We start from the raw sequence: 20,494 nt of genomic DNA on the forward strand, positions 1-20,494 counted from the left end.
TGTTTTGTTATTGAATTCACCATTTCAATATGAATAAGTACTTTGAACATCTTTTTGATGGACAGAATGCCTTTATTTTATTTATTTATTTTTATGTGGTGCTGAGGATCAAACCCAGTGCCTCACAGGTGCTAGGCAAGCACTCTGCCACTGAGATACAACCTGAGCCCAGAACATCTCAAGTTATAGATAATTATATAAGTCTAGATATACTGGCCATTTGAATTTCTATTACTTGTGAGTCATTAGGATAAAACAATTCTGTAAGATAATTTAATTATATAATATAATATTTTCATGTTATACATTATAGTAATAACAAAAGTAATTCTATAAAACATGGAATAAGTTTTAATTCAAATAAATTTTGTAGCATGTTGGGAATAAATACCTGTGTTCTGGATAAGATGTAGTAATAGACTTGAAAATGTCTTCCTCTAGCACCTACCCAGGAGCCTTCTCTGTTTCCCCTCTGTCCAGATTTGTAGCTGAGGCTTTCGGGATGGGGTTACATGGGACCAATAGCTTTAGCTCATCTCAGTAGATTGGAAATCTTAGTTTGAGAATACCTGTCTTACTGTAGACAGAGAGGGAGTCCCTAGTGGAAAAGAGAAAACTTTTTTTTTCATTCTGTTATAAACAAGCACCATCTGAATAAAAATTTTGATTGCACTTTTCATTTTCCAAGGTAAGTGACCCCAGGTTTTTAATGTGGGTACTAATCATAACAAACCAATTGAAGTCATCACATGTGTCTCCTAAAATAAATAAATAAATAAATAAAATTTTAAAAAAAACAGCTCAGAGTAAGACACCCATTATCAATTTATATACCTCACAGTGAGATTTAAATTCTAAATGCTTTGGTTGTGAGAAGAAAATATAGAGACTGGATTGGGACAACTACTTCTAGAATGAAATGAAAGGAGTTAATAGGTAGGAGAAAAACAGATAAGAGGAAAGAAAATTAAGAAAAAAGGAAGGAATTCATGACCAATGGTATTTTGATATTCTGGCATGAAGACAGGGTAAAGAGACCTCCTTCCTATGAGGGAGCCATGTTTCTCTGCACTGAGGTGATTGTAATTTACCTTAATAACTGTGGGTCCTTCGTTATTCTACCATTTTAGTCCATTTCTTCACTTTTCTCATTCAAGTAAAGCGTGAATTTTCAGATTTGTTCTTTTTATTGTACTCAATTCTATCACAAAAGCTACACAGGCCATGGCTTCCTTGAAGGTAATTTCTGTAGCTTCTGTAGATTGTAGCTTAGCCAAGACCAGGTGATGTGAGAACCTTGGATTTCAGTCCAAGAGTACTCTCTCCTTCTCACTTTAGTCTCTGTAAAAGGAAATGTCATTGCTGTTAACTTTGGCTAACTAATATAGGGGAAGCTCAAAACTAGCCATGGGTGTGTCCACCTATTGGGACAGAATTGATTCACAGGCCCTGATCCATGCTTCTGGTTGATAGTGTCAGTTACTACTAAAGTCCAAAAATTTATCTTCCACAGGTGGAAGGGTTATGTTATTTAAAAAATGGAGAAAAAAAATGTGGGGCTGCCCCAATGCCAAATATCAGTTACTCTTTTCATTAACAGCTCTGTTTATAACATCAGACAAAACTCTATTTAATGTGTTCCAGCACTGTTACTTACACAAATTATCCTGCTGAATACCCATCAAATCTTATTAGGTAGCTAGAAGAAAATTATTTTTAAAATATTTTTATTTGTAAATGGATGCACTACCTTTTTTATTTTGTTTATGTGGTGCTGAGGATTGAACCTAGTGCACCACACATGTGAAACAAGCATTCTACTCTGAAGAAATTATCTTAATGACCACACCTTCAATTACTGAAGCACAAGGCTCTGACCAGTCAATACATTTCTTATTGACTTGGACATTCTCCCAGCTCTGATAGCAAGGCTGGTGTTCAGGTGTAGTCATAACCAAGGGTATTGAGGTACACTCACCTATTCCTTTGTAACCCTACCCATTTCCTCATTTGAATGGCTTCTTCCCAATAAAAGGACTAAGCACATACTTCTCTCTGTATCCATGGACCCCCATAGGTCAGATAAGCCATCACAGGATGCAAAGAAAAATGTATTTCTTTGTCTCTGTGTGGTTATTTCATGCAGCCCAGTTCACCTAGAGTCACCTTGAGCATTTAGTCCTTAGACCTGACAATTGGTGGCCCATACTGGGTCTCCAGGGTACATTCAAGAAATTTAATGAATTTGGAATCTTCTCATAAGTTAAGTGCACTTAAGGTTTCAGAGTATTTTGTACAATATTGTAGAAAGTAAGAAATTAGAAGAAAAATCTGTGATGTTGAACTTTTTAAAAAATATCTGGCAATATTTTATTTTTAGAAAGATAAAAAAAATTTGCAATGTTAGAGACCTTAAAATTTTAAAGTATTATTAATATTATTAATAGAATATATTGTTAATTTCAGTCCTCTCCAATGAGAAAATCATTTTTATGGACTTTTTGGATTGTTTTTGTGAATCTTTACATTTAAAAAACAATAGGTAAAGATTTTAGGGTTTTATATGTTAGAAATCCATGCTTGTAAAGTGTAAGAGAAAAAAGAATTATGATTATGATTATGATTATGATTATTTATGATGAGACTTCATAAGAAAGAATTTCTACTTCTTGAGAGGGAACTTATTTTTTTTAATTTTTAGTTATTTTGCTGTTTTACAAAGGTTCTCTAACAATTTATATTAAACCTTTTTACCACATTCTTGTCCTTCCCTATCAGAATGGCTGTAACCCAGCCTCTGTGGACAAAAGAGTTTAGCTGCTTTTCCTATGGGGTCTGTAACTAGACCTACAACCAGCAATGCTTTTAACCATTAAACAACCTGGCCTGGATGCCAAATGCAAACTGCCCTAAGATCTGATAGTAACACTGGCATCTGCCATTAAAACTTGCTTTAAATTGCCCATGTGCTGCAAGCAAAAATACAAAGAAAAAGACAACACACACTGCAAGAACAGGTGGTTAAGACAAAGCAAGCCATTGCACACTAGTCAGATAAATACAAACAAATCAAATAGAATGAAACCTGCTCTTGAAGCCTTTTCCCCAGAAAGCTCCAAGCTGTTTCCATCACCACAGTAACAGCAAGAAGCATGGCTAGCCAATTAGTCTTCCTGGTTCCTCTTTTCCCATTTTTGGGTGCTACCCATTGGTCTTTCTCCTGTCATTCAACCAGGACATCTGATTTTGCCTCCAGTCACTAACCTGTACTTTCAGTTTCACACAGACCTGCTACTGAAACTACATAGAGCCTACATTTTTATGAATTCCCACCTGTAAATGCTAACAAAATGTAATTTTTAGGCAAAATTTAATTACACAGATTTCTACATTGCAGCCCTAAGCCTGACTTGCTCTCAAGACTAAACAACTTGATTGTTTTTTATCCCTCAACAGCTTCCTTTAGGATCTTTCATTTTCCTCTATATGGTTGTTACTAAATAATTTTTTTATTGATGAGAGGCATCAAACATATGTTTCTTTGTATTTTACTTTCAATTTTGAAGGTTAAAAGAAAGCATTTGTTCACCACAAAAAATAAAGCCAGCCATGCCCTGTGATGAGCAAAAAAATGCTATTTTCATCACTGACTATATAATTAGAAAAATAAGTATATGTATGCACAAATATCTTATTATGTGACCTCACAAATATAAAAAAGTGCACTACTAATCCAAAGAAAATTGTAATGGACTCAAATGTCTTAAGAAACACGTTGTTAAAAAAAGTTAATACAATTATAAATTATGCACTTATTCTCAATATGTATTATTCTAGGTATTGGATAACAAATAGTTGCTAATCCAGAAAATAATTTGCATTCATGTCTAATTATTCAGTTAATATATATTCATCTAATCATTTTTCTTCAACAGTAAATATATATATATATATGTATATATATATATATATATATATATATATATATATCTGATGTTCTCTATAATTAGAAATATTTAAGATAAATTTATTTTACTATAGACTTACTTTCAAGAGATAATCAAGTGACTTTTAATTTTCAAATCATTCAACAAATTTTATAAGTTGAAAAACAAATGTAATTATTCCTACAAAAATATCTAAGGGCTTTAACTGTATTTTAATTAAAATTTAACTGTATTTTATTTCTCTTTATCAATGTACAATAATTTGTTTATATTCTAAGATTTTCAAAAATTACTCCATAATATAACCAGTAAGAATTCTAAAGGGAAAAGAAGATACTTCCACAGAGAAGAAATAAATCATCTTTGATTAAAACAAGATCTTTATATTCTAAATTTTAATAATAAAATTATTTTCCGAATTAGAAAAATCTATATCATTATCTCTGCAGATTATGTAGAAAGTTAAAACAATTGAGAAACAGATAACTGGCCCAATTATAAAAATATAAACTGAGTAATTCAAGGACATTTCAGTTTATTTCCTTGATTTTATTATGCTGATATAAGCTAAGATTTTTAACATATTTTGACATAATAAAGACCTATTAAAATGTTAAGCTTATTTTCTTTAAGGAATGACTTTATTGCCTAATGATTCTTACTGTTTAAGATGGGTTAATTTTAATAAAAAATCATGTTTTGATTAAACCCTAAATATAGTAAATGACTGACTTAGATTACAATTTTGACAATTCTCCTTGAAGACTAATTTGATTAATTCAAAGTCACTGCTGATTCTTGTGTATTACCTCTGTTTGTTGGATATTGTAAGATATGGGAGAACATTTTATTAGGACTGATGCTTTCCAAATTAAAGTCCCATGTTAGTTATAATCAACAAAAATTACAATTTTTTTTGGAAATTCATTAGCATTACATAAGTTCTCTGACAGGACCTATTATCCATAAAAATATGGTAATATGTATATACTACTTTCTACACTGAAAGTTACCTGAATCATATTTTCTAGAAGACAATCAAGAGGCACCTATTCAAAGGATGATATTCTAAGAGATAAAGATATTTTGAAACCTTCTCTCAAAAAGAGATCGAGGGTTCCTTTTAAAGTGTCAAATTACATTTAATATTAAAATAAATCATCTATCCTATATACAAAAAATTTACAGTAATTAATAAAAGATGTCTCATCTTCATAACTAGCATCAATTACTATTAATAAAGAGGACCTTTAAAATTTGCCTACTGGAAACTAAAATTGAAGGAAACATCTCAAACTTAATATAGACCAAAAGAAATTAAAAGAGACTTTCAAAAAATGCAAACTCATATAGTGTATCTTTCAAAATTTATGTCAAATATATATTACTTATCTAAACCTTAAAATAGATGGTCATCTCAAAAACAGTTTTATAAAAGATTTATCTTAACCATGTCCCAGTAACACACAATAGGGACAAGTCTGACAGTCTGGAGAACAGTAAATTCCCTGGGACATATTCGTATTAAATAGAGACAATGCTTAAAAAATAATTTATTTACCCTTTAAAAATTTTACTGCTTTTATAGAGAGACTTAAAGAGACAATACAGCACCTTTAACTTAGAAGGAGTCACCCATTTTCAAAATTTGAGTTTACCACCCAATTAGCCCTAGACATTCTAAGACATTTACACAGGTTAACATAATTCTAGTCTATTTTCAATAATACACCATAATTAAATAAAGCCTGAAAAAAGAAAAAAGAAGACAAACTTGAAGACAAAAGAATTAAAATGCTAATTTTATGGCAAGAAAAATAGGCTTTCTAGTTAAAAATTTTATGAAATAATAGTGAAGGAGAGAGAGATTGTACCAGACAAACTGTATGTACACACTCAAGGAGCATGGCTCTCTTCTATTATGTGTAATACTGGTAAACCCCAAACTTAGAAGGTTAGGTTTGAATAAGATGTCACCTTCCTATTCAAAGTCATTAGAGCAAAAAGCAGTGCTTCTTAATCCTCAGGGCCTTTTACAAAAAAAAAAATGAGGCTCTAATTCCAAATATTCTGCCTGCCCTGGCCTCCTGGAGATTTACACTTGAGAGACCTCTGACATGATTTTAATGTATATGGCTCATGACTCATACTTAGAAAAACACTGCTGTGGATAATTGTGAATCCAAGTATGGATTTTAGTCAGTCTAAATCTAAGTTTGAATCATGGCCCTTCTATGAATAGACAAGGCAACTTAATCTCTTTCAATCTCAGTTCCTCCATCTGTGAAATGGGAGGATACCAACTATCTTTTATAGCTGTTGCAAATTTTTAAAACATAGAATATATTTTTTATAAAAGTGTATTCTTAACCTGCTGTGCTTATGAAGTCCCCAAATTTCATAAAAGCCTTATTAGGTATTCAAATATTCCTCTCTACATTTCAAAATATTAGAACATCAGGAGAGTCTATTGCCTAATTTGGTCGTACTTGGTACGATAATTGTAACTGGTCTCGCTGGATCCCTTCATGCAGTGAATAAAATAAATCCCAAAGCACAGAGAACAAATTAATTACTTATCAAAGTATTGTGCAGATGTTTTCTAATAATAACATTCTATGTAGCTATTTGATTTTTAAAGAATACACATATACTAATTAACTATAGTTTGCATTATAAATCAGGATGGAAACATGTTTTGATATTAAAATCCAAGTTTCTGGAAGACCTGTGCTTTTGACTCTTTCATGAATCTCTGATGTTCGCACAGTTAAGTGCACAGTCTTCAGGCACCAGTCTGGGAATTCTGACATGGCAAATGTTCTCCTGTCCCACAGAGGAGTTGGACATACAGAACACTACCAGAGTCAGTACTGGCCCCCTCTTGCCCCTCCCAGTCACTACCAGTCCCATCAACCTTATCAACACCCATTAATTTCATCACTTTCAAATTTCAAATAAATGAATCCATAAAAGTATATGCTGTTTTCTGTCCAGATTTTCCTCTCATCTTTGTGTCTTTATGTCTGAGATTCATCTATACATATTGTTTGTAGGAATAGTTTCTTTTCTTTTTTTTTAATCAACAGAGTATTCAATCATATGCCTGGGTCACAAGGATCTATCTATAGACATTTGGGTTGTTTCCATTCAGGGATATGATACATAAAGTAACTGAATATTTTGTCCATGATTTGTAGCAAATGTGTACTTACAGCAGAATTGCTGGGTAGTAGGTTAGTCAAGTGTCTAGTTTTAGTTAACACTACTCTCTATTTTTTTGTACCAGCTATTGAACCCAGGGATGTTAAACCATGGAGCCACATCCCTGTTCCTTTTTTGGGAGTGGTGCTGAGGATTGAATTCAGGGGTACATGACCACTAAGCCACATCCCCAACCCTAGTTTTATAGTTTTATTTAGAAACAGAGTGTCACTGCATTGCTTAGTACCTCGCTTTTGCTGAGGTTGGCTTTGAACTCATGATCCTCCTTACTTAGCCTCCTGAGCTGCTGGGATGACAGGCTGTGCCACCACACCTGTCCCTTTTATTTACTTATTTTTTCTAGAGACAGAGTTTCACTAAGTTGCTTAGGGCCTCACTAAGTTGCTGAAACTGCTCTTGAACTTTGATCCTCCTGACTCAGCCTCCTGAGCTGATGGGATGTCAGGCATGCACCCAGCTAACCCCTAAATTTTAATGCAATAATTTTATCAATTTATACTCCCACCAGCAGTGTATCGGTTTAGATCTTCCAACATCGTCAGATTAGCAATGTTGGTATTCTCTATCTTTTCCATTTTAGCTATGATGGAGCATCTACAGTGATGATGTGTTTTAGTTTAGTTTTAGTTTACATTTTTCTCATAGTCAATAAAGAAAATAGACTTATTTTCTTTTCTATACTGTGCATTTAAATATCTTTTTTTTTAAATGTTCCTCTCAAGTAGTTTTTCCCATTTCTCATTTGAGCTACCTATCTTTCTTTCATTTTTATTTTTAATAAATGTTTTAGGGGAATATTTTAGACTTACAGATATACAGGGCATTCCTGTATACCCCTCATGCACTTCTATTTAATGTTTTATATTATGGCACCTTTGTTAAAAATTAGAAACCTACATTGATACATTACTAACCAAACTTCAGGATTGATTTGGATTTTTCTCATTTTTTCCACTACAATATTCTTCTTCACTTTGTAATTCAAATTAGAATATTGCATTGCATTTAGTCAATATTCTTTCTTAGTCTCCTCTGGTCCAGAACAACTTCTAAGTTTTTTTCCTTGTTTTTTGTGACCCTGACAATTTAAAAATGTATTCACATTAGCAAGATAGAATATCCCTGATAGAATTTATAGAATGTCCCTATTATGGTTTAGATATGAGGTAGACCCTGAAATTCTTGTCAGAGTAGGAATGTTCAGAGGTGAAGTGATTGGATTATGGGGGCTGTAAACTAATTACTGGATTAATTCATTTGATGGATTAATGATTCTAATGGACTAACTGGGTGGTAACTGTAGGCTGTAGGAAGTAGGTGATGGGGTTAACATGCCTTTCAGGTTATATTTCTCTGGTGACTTACTTGTGGGTTGTTTCTCTTACCACCCTTGTCCTTTCTGGCAGCCATGAGTTCAGGAGCTTTCCTTTGCCCCTCTATTCTGCCTCACTTCAGGTCCAGAGCAATAGAGCCCGCTGACCTTGGACTGAACCTCTGAAACTGTGAGCCTCAAATACACTTTGACTCCTCTTACTTGGTCTTGAGTATTTTGGTCACAGCTATGTAAAGCTGACTAACATAGCCCCTCAATTTGAATTTGATGGGAGTATGTGATTAGATGGGAATTACATACTTTGTAAAGAACACCACACACAGCCTGAGGGCCCTTTTCATCTTATCCCATCAGGGTTACTGAATAGCCATATAACTCATCCTGATGATGTTAAGTTCTTGGGTAAGGTGATGTTTAATCAGGCTCCCGCTCCTCTGGTAAGTCATTATATTTCACTTTCCATGCACTATTTCATGGAAGTAAGTCATTAAATCCAGTGAAAACTGGACATCATTACTTTTTGATCTACGGTTTTAATGAACTCAAGATATGAACCTCATATTGTTCACATACATGTACTATTTATCTTCCGTATCATCGAAGAATATACTCCATATGATTTTAATGCTTTGACATTTGTCAACACTTGCTTGATGACCCAGCATATAGTTTTTATTTTTATAAATGTTCTATGTGTCCATAAAAAAGAATGTGGAATGCTTGGCATTTTTTTGTACAATATTATATAACCCCACACATACACACATTTGCTCACTGTATTTCTCAAATATTATATGCTTTACTGAGGTTTTCTAACCTTTATTTTATTTGTTTATTTTTATGTGGTGCTGAGGATAAAACCCAGGGCCTCAAACGTGCTAGGTGAGCATTCTACCGTTGAGCCACAACCCCACTTTACTGAATTTTTGACAAGAAAGATATGTTAAAAAATCTCTCACTATGGAGCTGGGGACATAGCTCAGTGGCACAGTGCTTGCCTAGCACGTGTGAGGCCTTAGACTCCTTCCCTAACAGTATCATAAAATGAAATTTAAAAAAAAGAACTCTCACTATAAAGATTATGGGTTTGTTTATTTTTCTTCTTATTTGTATCTGGACTTGGCTTTATTTTATTTTATATATTATTATTTTTTTTGTTATTGTTGATGGACCTTTATTTTATTCATTTATTTTTATGAGGTACCGAGGATTGGACCTAGTGCCTCACAGATGCTAAGCAATCACTCTAAAACTGAGCCACAACCCCAGCCCTTTATTTTATATTTAGAATATTTTATTTTTAACCTGTTCAGGGTTTATAGAGCTTTATGACTCTTGAGTCTGATATCCTTGATCAGTTTCAAAAAATATTTTTCCAGTATATCTTCAACTATTTCTCCTGTTTTATTTCCTCTCTCCTCTTCTTCTAGAACTTCAACTAAACATTGATTACCCTTACTACATTTTTATCAAGTTCTATATGCTATTATCTATATTTTTCCATTCATTTTTCTTCTTTGAACTTCAAGTATAATATTTGCTACTTACCAACTTCCAGTTTCTCAATTCTCTATTTTCAGCTCCCTAATTCTATTCTGTTTTCTCATCTGCAGTTATATTTTGACTTCTTGTTTTTTTCTACTATAAAATTTCCATTTAATGGTGTTTTTGTACATTTTAATGTTTGGATGACATTCTTTTGTTTTGAATCTACTTTCTTAAACTTACTGATTATTTTAAAGATTATATTTCTGTTAACCCCCAAATCTATACCAGCTATTTCTATTGCTATTTTTTTTGTTTTGTATTTATCCTGTTAGCTTTGTCATTTGGTCTTGTTTTCTGGCACCCATTGTCTTTTAGATTGAGCACTGACATTACGCATGAGAGGTGGCAGAGATTCTGGATGATCTTATATTTTTTCAGAGAAGATGTTACTCTTCTCTTCCTGAGAAACAGGAAACCCTGATAGAATCAGGGATTAATATAATGGAAGTCTTTTATGGGGAGGGTACAGTGATTGAACTCAGGGGTACTCAACTACTAAACCACATCCCTAGCCCTACTTTTTTTTGTATTTTACTTAGAGTCAGAGTTTCCCTGAGTTGCTTAGTGCCTCACTATTTTGAGGCTGACTAAGGATCCTCTTGCCTTAACGTACCAAACCTCTAGGATTACAGGCATGAACCATCACACCCAACAATGGAAGCATATTAGTAAGAATTTGTGAAAGCTTATCTATTACTGATTTATCCCTAGCATCAGCCATAACACTTTAGAAGTCTCATCTAAAAGCCTGGAAATTTCACTTTTGGCAGGTTCTAAATTATATTTTTGTTTGTTTCTTCCCCAGACTTCTAAAGCTCTGATAAACTTTTTAGCCTCTTAACATTTTAATTTTTTTTCTGGATTTCTTAGCCTTTTACTCCATTCATGCATAGTTCAGAAATTAGCTAATGCCTTGAAGAGAAATTTTGTAAGGAATTTTAAGAGCACTCTTCTTCAGGATCTTGACTTCCTGTAAGTTCTTTCTCCTTCACTAGCCCTGAAGTTCAAATTTGATCTCTTCATCATAGTGATATTGCTGCAAATTCTAGATCTCTGCTTTCTGTAAAATCCTTGCCTGCCTAATTACTCCATTTTTCAGAATGAAAATTTCACTTGACTAAACAATATGCAGAATAAAAAGATTTAATTTATAGTACATATGCATATCTTAATATTAATATTTCTTCTGTTTACTTGCGTATATGACATACTATTTGTTGGAAACCAAAGAAACTTCTATTTTTAAAAAATCAAGATTTGCTCATCTTTAAATCAATACCAATGTCTACCAACTTATCATGTCATGCATGCAAATGTAAATATACATTTGAGTACAAAAAGCCATTCACAAAAAGTCAAATATTCTTCTACATATATAATTTTCATAATATCTTAGAGCTAGAAGAAACTTTAAGGAAAATTAGAGATTATATATGGAAATAGATGGATATATAGCTATCTTCTCCCAATAAAGAAACAGAGCTCCCAAAATTATCTTCAGGTAACCTAAAAGATATATCCAAAATTACAGGTAGATCCCAAATTCTTCAGACTCCCACTACAATACAATTTCTCCTTTATGTACTCCCCAACACATAGTTTTCCTATAGCAAACTCCTTTTCCTACAGCAATAATTACCTCCTGCTTCTATACCCTAGTACATAAGAATTAAAGGATTTGGAAACTCTTTCATATTAAGATATAAAGGGGAAGATATTTTCTTCTTAATTTCATGTAATAGCCATTTAGATTTCTATTCACTAAGCATTTGCTAGGCTACCTATTAGGTAGCTCCCAAGGATTTGGAGATGCAGATGGTTCATTAGAATTTTTTGTTTATTTCAACTGGAAGAATTTACTGAGTACATGATTTATTAGGTAGCTGTAGCAGACACATCTGGTGCTCTGAATCATATCCACCTAGCCTTACATTTGATTTTGACCAGGTTGGAATAGTAATTTATGATTTGCTTCAGATGGTAAGATTTCATCTCTAGTCCCTACTGAATATCTTTACTTTCTGCCCCATGGCTGTCTTGGAAGCTTGAAAAAATTCTCTTAACCCATACTTATATGAAGAGAAAGAACAGAGTCCCATCTTGACCAATAAACAAGAGCTAATTGATATGCACTCCTGCCTCCCAGCCATTGTGCTGAAGATTGGGAGAGGGGGCAGTCTATGTGCTACTTAGTAAGTTCTAATAGAATTGAAGCTTATTGCCAACAGCAAGTTAAAATATCAGACTTATGTTTCTCCTTTGTTGCTCTTCAATCTCATTCTTCCTCCTCTCTTATGACTACTTCCAAGACCAACTTTTGGAGGGACCCAAACATAATTATATATAGAGAAATAGATGGATAGATAGCTATCTTCTCCCAATAAAGACACAGAGCTCCCAAAAGTTATCTTAAGGTAATCTAAAAGATATATCCAACATCACAGGTAGATCCCAAATTCTCCAGACTCCCACTACAATACAATTTCTTCTTTACATACTCCCCAACACAGTTTTCCTGTAGCAAACTCCTATAGCAAACTATTCAAATTCCATATATAACTCCAATACTAAATTCCCCCATTTAAAAAATATCCCTATTACAAAGCCCTCTCTTCTTCAGTTTCACATGGGCCATTCCTCAGCTCCTTTTTCTGTGGCATGTCTTCCTAGACAAGAAAGGATAACTATACAAATGTGTTCTATTATAGTGCCATCTAGTGGCAAGGATGAATCAAAGCTCATGATACCTAAGTGGCCATGGTATAAATATTAAACTTGAACACTGGCAAATTCACATTACATGAGATAGATAGATGTATTCAACAGCAGGCAATCCTACTACAATTCAACTGAAGGTCAAAAAGATAAATGTTTCTGACAAGTTATTAAAAAGTTGGTATAATTTTATGATGTGTAGGTAACACAAGCTAAGACAATGATAAAGATAATAAAATTTCACACATGAAAAGGCAAAAGCTAATCACTGACTAGGTCAGGTGGAGCTTTACCTCCGTTTTGATTTAACTGAGCATGAAGCCATATTAAACATACAAAGTTGTTTCTCACAGCACAGAAATCAGCCCCAATAGCTACTACTATAGAGATCTTTAGATAGAAATAGAGTCCTACCATGACTAGCAACTACTATTTAATGAGTACATACTATGTTCCCAGGCTCAGTGCTAAGCATTTTATTCATGTGAATTTATTTAATTTTCACTATAAATCTATTAGGTGGTTATCACTGAAATCCTTACTTTTTCAGGTAAAAGCAAGACTTAAAAAAAAAAATGAAGTTCCCGAGGTCACATACTCAATACAAAGAAATGAGTTCCAAGTCAGGTCTATTTGGCTACAAAGTTAATATTTTTTTAACCAAATACATAATTCATACAGCATCAGAAATCATAACTAATTTTATGCCAAGTATACTGTTAGTGATCAATGTTGTCTCTAAAAGAACATCTCCATTTTGCAGATGGAGGGCTGAAATAGGGCTGGTTATTCCTTGCCTTGGGTTATCTAGAAAGCAATAGTTTGCTTGAATTAAGTCTTTCTGATCACTGGAGTCCAGTCAAAACATATATTCTTTCTTTTGACTAACTTCTGCCAGCAATTAATTTATATCCTCAAGCAAATGATCTGATTGCCTTATCTTATATTGTATAACAGAAAATGCTATTATTAGATAAGATATTCTACAGGACTATGAAAAATCTCTATTCCAGAGAATTTAACTTGATTTCATCTTCTGAAAATGAGTCTCACAGGTTAGCTAAGTTTTGGGTGAATCAGAACGTGATGGTCAACATATATCATCCTGGCTCTTCATCTTAACACAAGAATCAGAGACAAGATGTATTGACTATCACTGCTCATATGAGTCTGATGATGATGACAGCATCTCTGCAGCTAGAGACATGTCTCTCCCCTCAAGAAAGGGAAAAAAAAGCTTTTGGATTCTGTGGAGCAAACTTTAGCAAAACCTTAGATAGAATATTTAATTTAAACTTTCTGAGACTTTTCATTGCACTTTTGAGTAAGAACAATAAAACCAAGTTCAGAATGGTAGGGAGGATTCATCTATATAAATAATCAAGAATGACACATGATACATAGTAAAACAATTTGCTTTTATTTCCTTCTTTCATTTAGTAAAGAATTTTGAGTTTGCTTATGAAAATGATTTCAAAAATGTTACCTCTTCCTCCTTCCTCTGAACTAGTGTAGAAAAATCTTTATAGCAAGTCGAACACTGTAAAGGACTTTCAAAATGAATACCTTTGAAATATTTGGGTTTGATATTGGAGAACAATTTAGCAATATCTAACAACTTAAAAATTCAAATACTATTTGTTCTAGCAGTCCCATCTATGGGAATTTAACCTACAGATAAATAATATATGTACAAGTCTATTCATCACAGCATTAATTTCAAAAGGAAAGAAATTTTTAAATCTAAATGTTCATCAATAGAGGATTGATATATAAAATATTATGCACAGTAATCCATACAAGGGAAAATATACAACTAGACAAGATTCCAGAATAAATATATATATATATATATATATATAGGAACACTTCATGAATTTGCGTGTCATCCTTGCAAATGGGCCATACTAATCTTCTTTGTATCATTCAAATTTTAGTATATGTGCTGCTGAAGCAAGCAGCCAGAATATAATTTTAATGGAGAAATGTAGAGTATAGAACATTATAGCCAGGTATAGTAGCACACGCCTGTGAACGTCTAGTGCATTTGGGTCCCTGGGTAAGGGTCACAAAATCACCGGGACACAGGGGATGCAGAGCCAAGGCAGCAATTGCAACTGCATGCTGAGGTTTATTTGCAAGTTTCTTTTATATTCTTCTTCTAACAAAGCAATTAATTCTTCAGTAACATTTCATCTACATTGCCCAAACATCATTTTCAGCAGGTACACAGAGCTAAATTCAGATTGTTCCTGTTCATTGATAAGTACCCTCCCAAAGTTCTTTGCAGACATTATCTAATCCTCGAATGTACTGTTCCCAGGTCCAGTATGCAGGAAGCTTCTTCCTCTAGGCCAAACCATGCAGAACTTGTGGCTTGCGATAAGGGGAAGAGAACTTTTCCTTCTCCTAGCTGAGGTTTGCCTCAGCTGACCTAAATCACAGCCACAGCTCTTTGCAAAGTGTCAGGCTGAGGGAGCTAAACTCTGCACACTTAAACCCCAACACGTGCCAGTAATCCCAGTGATTCGGGAGGCTGAGGCAAGAGGATCACATGTTCAAAGCCAGCCTCAGCAACTTAGCAAGGCCCTAAGAAATACAGTGAGACCCTCTCTTTAAATAAAATATAAAAAGTGAAAGAGATGTGGTCAATGGTAAAAACATTCCTGGGTTAAATCCCTGGTACTAAAAACAAAACAAAAGCCCAAAGAACATGATGTGTAATATACTTCCTTAATATTCCATAGGAGAAAAGATAAATATATATTAATATTACTTTCATATTCATAAAGAAATTAAAAGATACCCAAAGAATTTGTGGTTCTGGTGGAAAGAATGGATAAAACTGAATACAAGGGTAAGATGGGTGGGGAGATTTTACTCTATTTCACATTTTTTTTAAATGGCAAATTTTAGTAAATGTTTTAAATGTTCAAAAATATTTTAACCGGATTTTTATCTGCTTATTTCCACTAATGCCCTTCGATCTCAAACAGCTTCTAATAGACAAATGGATATACTGAGCCAGAATCTACCAGATTTTTTTACATAAAGACCATCGTCCAATTCTGGAGACAGAGCTACTGCACCCATGCCTACTTACATTCTTTCAATTTTGGTCACTATTTTCATATTCTTATGCTTTTCCAACAGGACAACATGGTAGCCAATCAGAGGTGGAGTGGTTGCACCACTGGCTTTTAGTAAAACTAACACATGCCATATGCCTTTGAGGTCGTCTTCAGGAAAACTCCTGACACTTAATTGGACTGTGAAGCACATTACTGAATTTTTTTTTGGTACCAGTTATTGAACCCAGAGACACTTAACCATTGAGCCACATCCCCAGCCCTTTTAAAAATTTTATTTAGAGGCAGGATCTCGCTAAGTTGCTTAGGGCCTCACTAAGTTGCTGAGGCTCGATTTGAACTTGTGATCCTCCTGCCTCAGCCTCCCAAGTAACTGGAATTACAGGGATGTGCCTCCACACCCAGCTAAGAATGTAAATTTTAACCATAACTTAAAGATCTTCCTGCAATGAAAACTCCAGATCGAAATTATACACACACACACACACACACACACACACACACACACACACACACACACACAAATTCTATCAAACATTTAAGGGAAAAAAATAATCTGAAACTGAAAAAATAGAAGAGGAGTGAAAATTTCACAACTCTTTTTATCATGCCAGGATTACTCTGATACCAAAACCTAGCAAAGACATTTTGGGAAAAGAAAATCCAGGCTAATATCCCTCATGCCTACTAATGTCAAAATCTTCAACAAAATATAAATGGTCTCTTACTTAAGGATAGTTTGACTTCATATATCTATCTATCTATCTATCTATCTATCTATCTATCTATCTATCTATCTATATATATATATATATATATGTGATGGTACAAACAAAGGCTCTGCATTCAGTAGAAACCATACTTAGAATTCTGAATTTTGATCTTTTCCTGGGCTGGCAATATGCGGTATAGTACAATAGTCTTCTGTAATGTTGGGCAGCAGTAAGGAACCTCAGCTCCCAATCGGCCATATAATTGTGAGGGTGATATGGGACATTCTGCAGTGGACTATGTTGCTAACCTGGAATGGTCAGTAGGTTATAAACAGTAGATGCATTTTCAACTTACAATTGATTTATCAAGACATGACCCTATCTGTATTAGTAAGTTGAATTTAGAAATACATAAAAAAGTCTGTGCCAGGCATGATGGCTCACACCTGTAATCCTAGAGACTCTGGAGGCTGAGGCAGGAAAATCACAAATTCAAGACCAGCCTCAGCAACTTAATGAGGCCCTAAGCAACTTAACAAGATCCTGTCTCAAAATAAAAAATAAATAAGGACTAGGGATGTAGTTCAGTTGAGTGCACCTGTGTTCAATCCTAGTACCAAAAAAGGGGGAGGTGGGATTCAATATTCAATTATTAATCAATTCAATCAATGTAGTTTACCACATTAACACAAATATAAATCCAATGATCATCACAACAAATATACAAAACTTATTTGGTATGAAAAGCACTCAGAAAATTATTAATAGAAAGGAAATTCTTTATTTTGTAAAGGCTGTCTATGAAAAACGTACAGCTGTATTAATATATTAAAATTCTTTTTTTAAGTAAAGGGTATCTATGAAAAATGCAATATGTATTAATATATTAACACTTTGTCTCTAAGATCAGGAAGAAGGCAATGGTTCTCTCGCTTATTCTGTTAAAGCTAGTACAGAATGTCTTTGTACAATTAACCTACAAAAAGATATAAGCATAAAAGTTGAAAAGGATAAAGTAAAAGTCTTAATTTACAGATGAGTTCACCATCTACACTGAAAATCAAAAGCAATCCATTTTTCAGAAAACTAATTACTAAGTGAAGTTAGTAAGATTATAGCATACAGGTAAGTACACAAAAATTAATTATATTTCTATATACTAGCAACAATCAGAAAATTATACTTTGAAATGCTATTAATAATAGCAACAAAATATAAACATTTAGGAATTAATTTAGAAAAAAAGTAAAATCTTTACACTGAAAACATAACAAAACTGCTAACATAAGTTAAAGAAAATACAAATAACTGGAGACAGAACTTTATGGATTGAAAGAAACAGTGATATTAAAATGTCAACTTTTCAAATGGATCTATAGATCCAATGCAAGCTCAATTTAATCTCATCAAGATTTTTTATACAAATTGAGAAAGTAATTTTAAAATTTACATAGAATTTCTAAGGTCTTAGAATAATTAAAACAACAGTAACAAAAAAGAAATCTAAATTGAAAAATTCATATCGCCTGATTTCAAGATTTACTATAAACCTGCAGTAGTTAAGACAAAAGTGGCAAAATAATTCAAAACAAAAAGAAGAATTATTGCAACAAATTGTTCTGGACTAAATGTATACTGTATAAAAAGTTAAATAAAAATCAACCCCTGGGGCGGGAGATATATCTCAGTTGGTAGAGTGCTTGCATCAAATGCACAAGGCCCTGTGTTCAACCCCCCAGCACTACAAAAAAAAAAAAAAACTTAGACATGACCAGAACATCATGTCTCAAATTATAAAAATTAACAAACTAATTTAAAATATCAACACTTCAAATGATCTTGGAGAAGAATTTAAAAAGCAGATGACTGGATAAAAATATCTGATGAAGATATTGAATCAAAAATTTATAAAGTGTCACTGAAATGCACACTTAAAATGATTAATTCATACACTTTATGTTAAATATGTTTCTTGCAATAAAAAGGTAAAATATATAAAGCACTTTTAAAACATCAATTTAAAAAAAACAAAATGGGCAAAAAAAGAAATTGAACAGACATCTCACAAAATAAGATATTCAAATGGCCAATAGGTACATGAAAAAAGATGTTCAATTGCCAGGTGTGATGGTGCAAGCTTGTAATTCCAACAGCTTGGGAGGCTGAGGCAGGAGGATCACAAGTTCAAAGCCAGCCTCAGCAACTTACTGAGGCCCTAACAAAACTTGGGAGCCCCTTTCCCTAAATAAAAAAAAATTACAAAATAGGGCTAGGGATGTGGCCACTGGATGGAGTGCCCCTGAGTTCAATCTCTGGTATCTCTGCACCCCCTCCCCAAGAGAAAGTAAAATGGGCTGTAAATGTGCCTCAGTGGTTAAGCATCCCTGAGTTCTATCCCTGGTATATAAAAAAAGAAAAGTAAAAAAAGTTCAACTAAATTAATCAATGAGAAAATACACATTAAAACCACAATGCATTATCATTGTGAAGTGGCTAAAATTAAAAAGACCAACAACATAAAGTATTCACAAGCATGTGGAGCAACTCTCATGATCTGCCAATGGGAATGCAAAATTGGCTATTTAGAAAACATTTTAGGAGCTTCTTTAAAAATTAAACACAGTCTGGTGGTGTAGCTCAGTGGTAAAGCATGTGCCCAGCATGCATAAGGCCCTGGGTCCAATCCCTACCACCCAGAAAAAAAGAAAGTTAAACATACAACTAACTCAAGTTTCACACCTTCAATGCTTGGACACATTAGCCTGATAGTCATTGCTGAGAGGAGTGTCCCATTCACTGTAGGATATTCAACAGTATTCCTGGCCTCTATCTACTAGATGCCAGTAGAACCCTCACAGTCATGACTAGAAGAAATATCCTCTAACATTTTTAAATGTCCCAGAGGACCAAACTGCCTCCTGTTACTTTGGAATTTTAGAAAACAGATGCATTGAACTGCATATTTGTCTCCCAACAAAATTCTATGTTTAAATCCTAACCTCCAATATAATGGTGTGAGGATATGAGGCATTTAAGTCATTAAGGTGGTATATTCTCAGGAATGGAATTAGTGCTCTTATGAGAGGGAACCCAGAGAGCTCTCATCCAATTTTCTAATATGTTAGGATACATGAAAATGTTAGCAGTCGACAACCCAGAAAAACGACCTCACCTTGCTCTTGCTCTGTTGGCACCTTGCTCTTGGCCTTCCACTCTCCAGAACTATGAGAAAAAAATATTGTCTAAGTCACTTAGTCTGAGGGACATTATTACAGTAACCTGAACTAGGACAAAGACTTGTCAACAAATATTCCTGTGAATTCTTGTCTGGGGCTGGGGATCTAGCTCAGTTGGTACAGTGCTTGCCTTGCAAGCACAAGGCCCTGGGTTCAATCCCCAGCAACACACACACACACACACACACACACCAAAAAAAGTTTGAATTTTAGTCTGAATAACTCAAAAAATCTGGAAAGAGCCCAAATCTCCCTCAAAAGCGAAGTGAATGAACATATTTTAGTAATGCCATACAATGAAATAATGAGTATATTTTTTCACTTTTCTCACTTGTCACCCCCACCTAATCCCATGCATAAATTAAATTTCCATGAGAAAAAAACATTGCCAGTTTTCTTCATCAGTGTGTATGCAATATTACTGTGGTGCCTAGAACATTGCAAATATTAATCAATGCCACAGGTGATGAAGCAGATGAAGATGGGAGGAGTCGGGAAACAGGTGGGAAGGTGGGATATTCTCCTTGTCCTCAACCCCTGCATAGCCCTCATCAAGTTCTTCCTCCTCTTTAGGGATGCTGTTGTGTCCCAGGTTCTGGACAAGCTGGACTGAGCCAGAGAGTAAGCTATGAAGTGACAGATCCCTAATGGGTATTTCTGTGAATGATGTTTGTGAATCCAGGTATAT

The 20,494-nt window shown here is 33.9% G+C and overlaps 1 long non-coding RNA gene and 1 other non-coding gene across 2 annotated transcripts in view; one reads left to right on the top strand and one right to left on the bottom strand.

Moving 5' to 3' along the window:
* LOC144371531 (uncharacterized) overlaps window positions 1-20,494 on the top strand; it is an 86,116-nt gene that overhangs the window by 47,194 nt on the left and 18,428 nt on the right. The window lies entirely within an intron of this gene.
* Window positions 14,623-14,725, bottom strand: LOC144371549 (U6 spliceosomal RNA). The gene has a single exon (XR_013431504.1). It is a non-coding gene; the product is annotated as a U6 spliceosomal RNA (small nuclear RNA).

The sequence above is a fragment of the Ictidomys tridecemlineatus genome, chromosome 16 (assembly GCF_052094955.1).
Source record: "Ictidomys tridecemlineatus isolate mIctTri1 chromosome 16, mIctTri1.hap1, whole genome shotgun sequence".
Lineage (NCBI taxonomy): Eukaryota > Metazoa > Chordata > Mammalia > Rodentia > Sciuridae > Ictidomys > Ictidomys tridecemlineatus.